The sequence below is a fragment of the Squalius cephalus genome (assembly GCF_949319135.1).
Source record: "Squalius cephalus genome assembly, chromosome: 5".
Taxonomy (NCBI): domain Eukaryota; kingdom Metazoa; phylum Chordata; class Actinopteri; order Cypriniformes; family Leuciscidae; genus Squalius; species Squalius cephalus.
Window position 1 is genome coordinate 9,928,442 of NC_137126.1, and position 12,107 is coordinate 9,940,548.

The window sequence follows — 12,107 nt, forward strand, 5'->3', positions numbered from 1 at the left end:
AGGAATACAAAAAAAAAAACTGAGCTACCTATACAGGGGACACTTCACTGCATTCTGTGAAAACCACAGCAAACCCCCATAAGCCCTTCACTACAAACAGGAGTATGTGATACACGTTCACAATTAGTAACCACACAAATCAACCCACAATACCTATAAGGGCTCTATTAAATTGTACTCCCAGTTCTCCACCGACTACCATGGGAAACTACCCCTGCTGCTTAATCAAGGGTGAAAAGCAGTTTAAATTAAATACATAATTTAAAGGACAAAAAGACCAAAAAAAAAAAAAAAAAAAAAATAGATAAACAATTCCACTAGCCAGCGACAAATCAACCAATACATTAAACAAACAAAAAAAAAACAACCACACATAAAGCTGGCTAGGAAATTAAATTACCACAAATAAGTCATAAGTCACAAATACACAAAAAAACAATATAAGAGAACAACGACTAGCAATCAACATCCAACACCCTATAACAAAATAGAATATTTTTCATGAGTGTCAGTCACATCCAGATAACAAACATACAACAAACTCAAAATTAATAACCATACCTTTAAGGTGCACAGCCAGACAAATACATGGTGGTCCTGAATTTATTCCATCAGGCAAACAGTTCTAAAATATAATACAATAACCATATTACCATAATTACAAACTCATACCCACATGATGCATTAATGGATTCAAATACCCCCAATTAATCTAAAAAAATAATTAAATCTATACTGGTGCTGGTGACTGCATCAGTAAAATAAAAACATCCCTTGTAATAGTACATCAAAAAAATACAGGTTTACCTTCAATTGAGAAAAAGAAGTACACCACAGGACACCCAGTCCCACACGGCTACTAGCCAAACGGCTAACTGGTGCTGCAAGGACCCCGGCTGCCTTTCCATGTTGCCTGTCCTTTAAATTGGGCCACCCTATCAGCAATCTGTAATGGGATTGGTGATAGCGTGCAATCCCACCCCCTACAATTTTGGTAATTGCCCCAAGGACAAAACAAAACAAAATACTACTACTCTTCACCAATATTTGGCTGCCCTGCAACCAGAGGACGTGGCAATCTGTTAGGGTTGGAATGATGGCCAGCCGAAGCCCTAGCAGACCGTCGCAAAGGAACAGAACTTTGCAATGGCCCTACATCCCTACATTCCCTGGCATCATTAGAGCCAGAAGGAGAAGGCATCAACTCATCTGACTGGACAAGATGGTCTGAACTACCCTCCAAAAGAACCACCCAAGATTCCCCAGACGTCTCCTCATCAGACAACGAACCAGAGAGGGAGCCCTCAGGATCCAATACCATTGGAGGGTCAGGCATTTCAATACTTGGTCTACATATGGCATTTCTTAATTCAGACCGATGTACGGTTCTGACTGGATCGTCTTCTGATACCGGCGTCACTGAGTAGACTGCCCCATTTCCAGAGGGAACTCAAATGACCCTATAATGACAAGGATCCCAAAAATCCTGAATTTTGTTTCTCCCCTTTACATGATTCCTCAAGTGCACAAGCTGCCCCTCTTCTAAACCACCATCATTTACTTTCTCATTATATCGTTGGTTCCGCTTCACTACTACACTACTTCACTACCGCTTCACTACAATCCTCTGTGGGACTAAAACTACCATCTTTGCTCCTTCCCAACAAAAAATCCACTGGGAGTCTGGGATCACACCCAAACATCAAATAATAAGGAGTCATACCGGTAACATGATGGGCAGTGGTATTGTAAGCATAAGTAACTTGTGAGAGATGACGAGGCCAATACTTTTTTGTTCCTGTGGCAACGTTCGCAAAAGGTCGTGAAGGGTACAATTAATCCTCTGGGGTCTAAGGTGTTTTTGGGGTCCTTGAGATGTTCTGACATGCCCTGACATTTTTGCTTTTTTCAGTTGCTTATAAACATATTAATGGCAAAGGTGTAAATTCACTCTATATAGCACAAACAGGGCTACCATCATATGTGAGCACCATGCATGTACATGCTTTCATTTTTGAGAGAATAATGTTTATGCATGGTTATTGAAAAAACTAAAAACTAAAGTTTCTGAAATAAGGCCATAAAACACATTCTAAATATATGTCAATAAGACTTGTGACTAATGGATGTCATCGCCTAGTGTTTTTTCTTCAAAATGATGTGAAAATTATCCTGCCTAATCATTCACATAACACAATGCATTGATTTAAATTTTGCAAAACACTTTCTGTCTGGAAAGGCAATATGCGGAGTGGGCGTCAACGATCATGCATATTTAGTGGTTCGCACCTGGAGACAATGGGGCCTGCATACTTAATGAGCCATTCATTCAGGTGTGTCACAAGAAAGAATGCAAGAGCAACAGTTGGAAGCATCTCAATATATATTTTTTTTTCTTCACAAATTGTGCTTGCAAATTGGCCTATAATATCAAAAGGAAAACATGTCTAGTAATTGTGCAGTTAATTCTCATACTGTATTTTCAGTTTTGGAATATTTATCCTCTCCCCAAATTTGTCACTAATAAAACACAATAAAAAATTATTTTAAAGAAAAGGCTTATATTTGCCTTTTATTAGTTTGTTTACATCTACCTTGTATTTTTATTTATTTTTTTATTAAAAAGGTTACAATTACAACAACAATTCAAGTGTAATCTTTCTTTGTAAAAACTAAAGTATACATTTTATCATACATATTTCAAAGTTAAGGATTCATTACTTGAATATAGCCTAGGCTACATTGGAATAAACACTATAACTTATTATTTGATTATTTTTGACAAAACATACTATATTTAACATATGAGCAAAAATTGGCAAACAAAAGCTTATTTGAGGTGGCAGATATTTTACAGTAAAAATGTATAATCTATCCAAAACTAATCAATGAAATGTTGTCTTTCATATGTCTGTAACATAGTAACTTTCGTTTTTATTATAAGAAATATAAATGTTAATTTGCAGTTTAATGTCACGCCATGTCACCGTCTGCACTTCACGCCAGTCCAGCCGAGCCCGCACTTCACGCCAGTCCAGCCGAGCCTGCACTTCACGCCAGATCTGCCGAGACCAAGGCAGTAAGCGTCGTGCCCGCCGCGCCTGTGACTGACAGCGATCTTCCTCCTCTCATCGGCCCGCCAGAGCCCTCTTCGCCGCTGGTCCCGTCCAGCACAGAGCCCTCTTCACCGCTGGTCCCGTCCAGCCCAGAGCCTTCGCCACTGGTCCCGTCCAGCCCAGAGCCTTCGCCGCTGGTCCCGTCCAGCCCAGAGCCTTCGCCGCTGGTCCCGTCCAGCCCAGAGCCTTCGCCGCTGGTCCCGTCCAGCCCAGAGCCTTCGCCGCTGGTCCCGTCCAGCCCAGAGCCCTCTTCACCGCTGGTCCCGTCCAGCCCAGAGCCCTCTTCGCCGCTGGTCCCGTCCAGCACAGAGCCCTCTTCGCCGCTGGTCCCGTCCAGCACAGAGCCCTCTTCGCCGCTGGTTTCGCCCAGCTCAGAGCCCTCTTCGCCGCTGGTCCTGCCCAGCTCAGAGCCCTCTTCGCCGCTGGTTCTGCCCAGCTCAGAGTCCTCTTCGCCGCTGGTCCTGCCCAGCTCAGAGCCCTCTTCGCCACTGGTTTCGCCCAGCTCAGAGCCCTCTTCGCCGCTGGTTCCGCCCAGCTCAGAGCCCTCTTCGCCGCTGGTTCCGCCCAGCTCAGAGCCCTCTTCGCCGCTGGTCCTGCCCAGCTCAGAGCCTTCTTCGCCGCTGGTCCTGCCCAGCTCAGAGCCTTCTTCACCTCTGGTCCTGCCCAGCTCAGAGCCTTCTTCGCCGCTGGTCCTGCCCAGCTCAGAGCCTTCTTCGCCGCTGGTCCTGTCCAGCTCAGAGCCTTCTTCGCCGCTGGTCCTGTCCAGCTCAGAGCCCTCTTCGTCGCTGGATCTGCCCAGCACAAAGCCCTCATCGCTGGATCTGCCCAGCACAAAGCCCTCATCGCTGGATCTGCCCAGCACAAAGCCCTCATCGCTGGATCTGCCCAGCACAAAGCCCTCATCGCTGGATCTGCCCAGCACAAAGCCCTCACCGCTGGATCTGCCCAGCACAAAGCCCTCATCACTGGATCTGCCCAGCACAGAGCCCTCATCGCTGGATCTGCCCAGCACCGAGCCCTCATCGCTGCCCAGCACCGAGCCCTTATCGCTGCCCAGCACCGAACCCTCTTCACGGTCCCCGTCAGCCCGGTCAGAGACTGTTTTTAACCATCGCTCTCTGGTACCCGGGACTTTTCCCAAGTATTTTTTTGGGGGGGGCCATAGGGCTCCGTCCTGGCCACTCGAGGGGCCATGGCCACCTGAGGGGTCCTCATCACCATGGCCACCTGAAGGGTCTTCAACGCCGTGGCCACCTGAAGGGTCTTCTCCGCCATGGCCGCCCGAGGGGTCGTCTCCGTCCTGGCCACGCCCACAGCCTGCTCCACCGTGACCACACCCACAGTCTGCTCCGCCCTGGAGGCTTCCTGCCTTGTCTCCCTTGCCTTGTCTTCCCCGTCAGCCTCCAGGGCGCCCACCCCCCCACTCCTTTGGTCTTTCTACGGCGCGAGGACGCGCCTACCGGGACGGGGGAGTAATGTCACATTCACTGTCTGTCATCGTCCTGTCTGCACTACAGTTCCCAGAATCCTCCTTGTTTCCACACCTGAACTCACTCCCTTCATTACCCACCTGTTCATCATCTTTATCTGCATCACCTGTCTTGTGTTCATCTGTGTGTGTATTTAAGTTCCTGGTTTTCACTCTTCACTTGTCGGTCAATGTTTATGTTAGGTTAATCTATGTTCTGAGCACACGCTCCCTTTTTGTTTGTATTTGTTTATATTGAGAATTAAAATCTTGGAATTCATCATCTTCGTGTTCGTCTCCTACTTCATCCTCCCAGAAGCCTGACAGCTGCGAGACTGTGTAAACAAGTACAATGATCTGATGTGTTTTCTCGAGCTGATATGGGGGCGTTCACAGTTTGCAGGATTGCCTCAGACATTTGCGTTTGAATAGCGCGCGCTCTCCGTGGGCGGGGTCACATTACATCTGAATGAGCTCTAATTAGCTCGACTGGAATCGCTCTCTTTTAATACAGATTTCACAAGCTGAGAATATTTGTTTTTTATATAAATTACTTCATTTAAAAGAGGAGAATTCAAGCTTCATGCCTGTGTGTCTGTATGCCTGTTTGACTGAGTATTCGCTGAGTTATGGTTCATTTTCGGACGCGTTTCAGAATTGACTACACTGACAGAGAGAAAGCAGAACTCGCATCATGTTTATTTTTCTTTATTTGGCGAAAAGCACAACACTTTGTTTTTATTGTGAGTATACACAAAAATAATACACACTTAACAGGATCGATTGATGTACAACACAAGCATATAAGATAAAGTAATATTTTATTTTATTTAATTTTTTTCACTGATAAGGAAAAAAACGAGCCTATCGCGCCGGCGCGATAGCCGACCTCAGGGGGTTAAATCGTTCACATTGACCATTTCCCTGGGGGTGATAGGGAGTGGTTCTACTTGTTTTAACCCCGTAGATTTTACATAACTGCTGAACCACCATGCTCTCAAAGTTTCTCCCTTGATCAGAATGAATTTGACTTGGAGGTCCGAAACGATGGAACCAATGTTGTACCAACATCTGGGCCACGGTACTAGCACTTTGGTCTCTAGTAGCCACAGCCTGAGTATACTTTGAAAAAACATCGGTAAGAACAAGAATATTTTCACGACCGTCACTGGCTGGCTCTAAAATTGTGATATCTATAGCCAGGATCTCATGAGGGCGGGAGGCTTGAATTGTACCCTGAAAAGACAGAATATTTGGTTGAACCGCCTTACTTAGAATACATCTTTCACATTGTTGACACCACTGCTCCACTCTCCTTGTCATACCTGGCCAAAAACATAGACTACGAACCAGCTGAAGAGTACGATTCAATGCCTTGATGACCATGGCAGTCATGCATACTTCGAAGTACCTCTTCCTGCAAACACTGGGGGAGTACAACCTGAAAGGTATCCTTACATTCCCCTGGTAATTGTATTACCCGGTACAATACCCCTCCCTTCTCCACCAACCGTTCCCAGTGTCGTAACAGCTCCTTACTTCCTACTGACATTGCATCTCTCTCTTCAGATCTAGGCTGACCCCCTGACCGAAAAAACGTCAACACCGGACCAATCACAGGGTCCATTCCTTGTAATGAAGAAAGGTCTTCCACAGACCGCCCAGCCAGTGCTACAACCTCATTACACTCTACCTCTTTCCCTGAATCCTTAGAAAACTGTCCCACCAAAGCGGGCGGAACATCTGTCCCAGATATAAACCTCTCCAGATACTGTCTCGACAAAGCATCGGCATTGCCATTACTACGGCCCGGACGATACTTGATGGTAAAATTAAACGAGGCCAATTGAGATGCCCACCTCTGTTCCACGGCCCCCACCTTTGCAGTCTGAATATTGCTTAAAGGGTTATTGTCCTGAGTTTACCATCATGCTCCTGAGAAAGTACGGCTCCCAGCCTTCCGTGGCTGGCATCTACCTCCAATACAAAAGGCTTGGTGAAGTCAGCATAGGCCAAGACTGGAGCCATAATCAAACGATGTTTAATGGACTTAAAGGCATGCTCACAGGTCTCATTCCATACTGATCCTAATGGGACCTGAGGCATCTTACCCTTCCTTTTAGGTCCACTCAGCCTACTCACCAGTTGATGCAGCGGGGCAGCCAGTGAAGCAAAACCCTTAACAAAACGACGGTAGTACCCCGCAAACCCAAGAAACGACCGTAATTCTGCTAAATGCACCGGACGCATCCACTCCCGTACGGCCTCTAACTTGCCAGGATCAGTGGCAATCTTGCCAGTTCCTGTTTCTGAGTCGGTGGTGCCAGTTCCAGTGCCTGAACCGTTGGTGCCAGTTCCAGTGCCTGAGCCGGTGGTGTCTGTTCCTGAGCCGGTGGTGTCTGTTCCGGTGCCATGGCCGCCCGAAGGGTCGTCTCCGCCCTGGCCGCCTGAGGGAAAGTCTCCGCCCTGGCCGCCCGAGGGAAAGTCTCCGCCCTGGCCGCCCGAGGGAGAGTCTCCGCCCTGGCCGCCCGAGGGAGAGTCTCCGCCCTGGCCGCCCGAGGGAGAGTCTCCGCCCTGGCCGCCCGAGGGAGAGTCTCCGCCCTGGCCGCCCGAGGGAAAGTCTCCGCCCTGGCCGCCCGAGGGAAAGTCTCCGCCCTGGCCGCCCGATGGACAGTCTGCTCCGCCCTGGCCGCCCGATGGACAGTCTGCTCCACCCTGGCCGCCCGAGGGAGAGTCTCCTCCGCCCTGGCCGCCCGATGGACAGTCTCCACCCTGGTCTGTCCCTCCCGTCCCGCCCTGGTCTGTCCCTCCCGTCCCGCCCTGGTCTGTCCCGCCCTGGTCTGTTCCTCCCGTCCCGCCCTGGTCTGATGGAGCGTCTGGTAGCCGCTCCGTAGGGAGGGGGTAATGTCACATGCCTGTCCTGTCTTGTGCTGCACATGGGTGTTTTGTTATTTTAGGCCATGTGCTCATGTCATTGTCTGATCCCTCCCACTTGTTATCTGATTATTGTTTGAGTTCTTCGACCTGTTCCCTCTTGATTAGTTCCCTTTATAAGTCCCCTCTTGTTTGCAGTCTGTGTCGGTTCGTTGTCTAATGTTTCCTGTTCCCTGTGATTCCCCAGTAAGTTCTTGTTCTGTTTTTGGTTTTGTATTTACTAGTTATGTTTTCCCCCTCGTGGGTTTTGTTTTGTGTTTAGCTTTTCTTTTATTAATAAATATTTCTTTCTCTGCACTTGAGTCCTCGCACCTTTTGTATTTACCCATTCCGTGACATGTGGGAATTGTGCTCAGTGCAATAATACATTTAAAACATAATTTTTTTGTCATCCAAGAACTGGTAAAAAAATATAGAATCAATACTGTGATTACTTGTGTTTCTACTCATGTTGTTTTTGATTTGCTGTCCCTGTGGTTTAGGTTATGTGGGAAAAACGTCACATCAATTGAAACAAAGAATTAGTGAGCATAAGAGTTCTATTAGAAGAAAAGATGTTAATTATCCAGTTGTGGCTTATTTTTTATCTTTTAATCACGATGTCTCTTCCTTACGTTTTTGTGGGATTGAAAAAGTGAATATGCCATCTAGAGGGGGTGATATTGAATTGCTTGATCCCTTCAGACTTTATCTCCTAGGGGGATGAATGATGAAGCAGTATTTAATGTGATGTTATGAAATGCTGATGTAATTTGCAGTTGTCTGTACCTGTCTATGATAGTGTTGTGACGCTAAATTATGTATTTGATCACTTAGCCTAATTGTCTGACCTGTCTATGTATTTAATTCATGTATTTCATCATCATGTATGTATTTAATCACTATGTATTTAATCATGTATTTAATCATTATGTATGTATCTAACCACTATGTATTTAATCACTTAGCCCAATTTGCTGTACCTGTCCTAATTGGCTGTGCCTTTCTATGATGGTGATGTGACGCAAAAGTATGTATTTAATCACTTAGCCTAATTAGATACAGATGGATCCTTGCATTGACTGTTCATGTGACTATTTTAAATGTGATTCAGTTTATAATGTTTGTATGTGCCTGATGAAGGTCATGAGACCGAAACGTTGCCAATAAATATTTTTCATACGTTTTTGCAAGTACGGATAGTGTGCGGGAGTTCTGCCCCGTTCTGTTTCTTATTTGACTTGACCTACCTACATGGTCTTTTTTTCCCATGCACCTATCACCTGCAGGTGTGCGATGGTGTTTGCACTCTGATCACATAATAAAGGTGAAATCTTTGGAAATGTCTGCACTGCGGGGTTTAAGACAGATTCAATTGTTGAAAATAATGTTCTAGAACAGTGAGAGGTTTTGGCGATAATTTCTGATTCGAAATTTGTGCAAAGAGTCAAGTTGTTTGTGGTTAATGCTCATATACTGCAGTCCCTAATCATGCAGATTTTGGCTACATTCTCTGAGTAGTACTAGTAAGAATGTTATTTCCCATAAACCTCATATAAACATTTCTTAGAATTAATGCATAATTAATAGCAATCGATGGACGAACAGATTAGTTGATTGTGGTATTAATTCTGCTACATCGTTAATTCTATTAACTGATCAAAATATTTATAATTAATTATAACAAGATATAATTAATTTTTCATATTTTCCTTGAGCTAATTTGCTACACTATTATCTAATTAATAACTACAATTTTTTTTTTTCATGCCTCCCAGAGAACTACTAAGAACTACTACAAACAGGTTCATAATTAATGTCATGCATACGTAATTCTAAAGTGAAGATCATGGTAACCCACTAGTAATGACTCAAGTATTACCAGATCCTTCAGAAGGAATTACACATTTTTTGTAATAGTGTTCTAAAGCATGAGTTTAAAGTGAAAAGCATGATAACTCCCTAGTTGTGATGGATGTCATTGTAAGCTTTTGAGGTTTTGTAAGGTTTTGGATAGGAATTCCTTTTTTGGTATTTTGGATTCAGTAACACATGAGTCATTACTAGTGGGTTACCATGATCTTCACTTTAGAATAATGTTCCAAATAATTAGTAATTCATTTAGAAGGATGTAGTAACACTTCAGTCATTACTAGGGAGTTATCATGCTTTGCACTTTAGAATACTGTTCCAAATAATGAAGTTCCTTCTGAAGGATTTGGTAATAGTTGAGTCATTAGATTAATTAATTATAAAATGGTTAATTTCAGTCCTTGTTTCTGATTGGTCAATAGCTGTGTTTTATTCACGATAAAGCATGGCTACGACCGCTTCACCCAACGGTTCTGTGTATCACTACACAACCACTCTTAGCAACATAAACATTTGTTTGTTCTCTTTGGCATTGTTCATTGAAGCTTACTGAGAGAGAGAGAGAGAGAGAGAGAGAGAGAGAGAGAGAGAGAGAGAGAGAGAGAGAGAGAGAGAGAGAGACTTTTGACTTTTAGGGTCTTTTATTTTACAAAAAACATATTTTCCTCCATATATATTTTTTTTCCCTTTTTCCTTTCTTTTTATCCTTTTTTTTTTTCCTTTTTACAATTACACTTTTGTTGACTGTTTACAATCTAAGATTATTAAAAACAGACAATAAATATATCATGGACATGAAAAAAAAAAAGAACTATGTACCATAGGCTTAAGAAAAAAAAGAAAAAAAAAAGAAATTATACACCTTAGACATTAACTTGCAAATTACCATCAATATCAACTTCACACACACATTGATTTACTTCCCATTTACATTTAAAAGTCTCAAGATTATCAACTAGCTTATAATAAGCATACTCTATTTTAACACGTGTTTTTATCAATCCTTTCAAAATTGATAAAACATCAGTTGACCCCGTGTCATTCATTTTTCCTTTACGTGACAACCATATTGCCATTTTTGCCTGTCCAAATAAGAAATTTAGTAAAACAAGTACTTCCTTTTTACTTCTAATATATTTTGGCCCATAAATAAAACCCATTGGGGTAAAAACGATGCCCAACGTTTGGCACCACTTAGTGTCTGCAATCTCTCACAATTAAAAAACAAATGGAAAACGGTTTCCTGTACCCCACAAAAAGGGCATCCCTCCCCTACCTCTGGATCAAGGTGTGCTCTGTGTCTGTTTGTATCTATTATACCATGCACAATCCTCCACTGAAGATCTCCAGTCCTTTTCTCTGTAGGAGGCTTGTACAGGGACCTCCAGCTACCTTTAGGGGAAGCGCCTGCTCCAAACACTTCCTGCCATTTAGATTCCTTTACACTGTCCAACGTTTGAAGGTATAAAACTTTTACACACAGTACATAAAGAGCTTGTTTTCCAACATCACTGAAAAAAACAAGTTAGGGTGTCTCAAAAGACAGCAGTTCACCCTCTGATTCATTCCATAATCCAGTCTCTGCAGAAATAGTCAATTCTGGGAAGGAAAAATGGACAGTCAGTCCAACTGAGTCAGTATGTTCTGGGCGAGCCGAATTGATCTTATACCCAGCTTTTCAGCTAAATCGCCAGCAGATATCCATCCTTCCTCAGATAAAAACTGTCCAACTTTTAACAACTTTGGAGTCTTTAGAGTATTTCTTAGAGATATTGACTTTAGACTATTCAAGTCCAATGCAGGATTGGAAAGAATTGGTTCTTCTTTCAGCCACATTCTCTGCACACCATTTTGTTCTCGGGATACTCTGCAAACTGTCCAAGATGTTAAAATTGATCTGTAGAAAACTGTTAATCCAGACAGGTCTATCTTGTTGATGTCCATTAGGAATAAATGGAGGTCTAGTCCCATATTACCTGCTCTCCTCAGTAGGGTACAGGCGACTTCAGCCCAGCTCACATCTTCCCCATACAAGAGTTTTTTCACGGTCTGGAGTCTGAAGGCTTTTACTCTGGATCTAATGTCTACTAGCCCTTGTCCTCCTTCTTGCATAGGTAGATACAGCGCCGATGCCTTCAACCAGTGCTGTCCCAACCAGAAGAAATCTACTAGGCACTTTTGTAATCTTCTTACTATATCTTCTGGAGGTTGCAGAATCCTCATTCTGTGCCACAAAGATGCTGCAGCCAAATTGTTACAGACAAGCACTCTTCCCCTGTAGGACAGCTGGGGTAGCACCCATTTCCAGTGAGACAACCTTGCACAAACTTTTTTCACTAAACCCTCCCAATTTCTTTTTCTAAATTCTTCTGTCCCTAAATATTTAAAACCAGCCCTCCCCCATTTTAAATCACCCGGGAGTAATGGACTTTGAGGTTCTTGATCACACCACAAGGCATCGCTTTTGCCCCAATTGACTTTAGCTGAACATGCCTTTTTATAACACTCTAACGCCTTTTCTAACAATTTGACATCATTTTGATCTCTAATTAGATTAGTAACATCATCTGCATAAGCAGAAAGTTTGATAGGTTGCTGAAAAAATTATGCATTGACATTCAACCCTTTAAACTCTCTTCTCAGTCTGCACAAAAGAGAGGCTCAATTGCTATACTATAAAGAAGGCCAGACAGAGGACAACCTTGCCTAATTCCCCTCTGTACTTTTATCGGAAAAAC

The 12,107-nt window shown here is 43.7% G+C and overlaps 1 long non-coding RNA gene across 1 annotated transcript; it reads right to left on the minus strand.

The window, feature by feature from the left end:
- Positions 1-422: 422 nt before the first annotated feature.
- On the minus strand, positions 423-859 carry LOC307159466. The gene is made up of 3 exons (XR_013821381.1): positions 808-859; positions 562-625; positions 423-477 (listed from the first exon to the last, which is right to left on the minus strand). It is a non-coding gene; the product is annotated as an uncharacterized lncRNA (long non-coding RNA).
- Between the last annotated feature and the right edge of the window lie 11,248 nt (positions 860-12,107).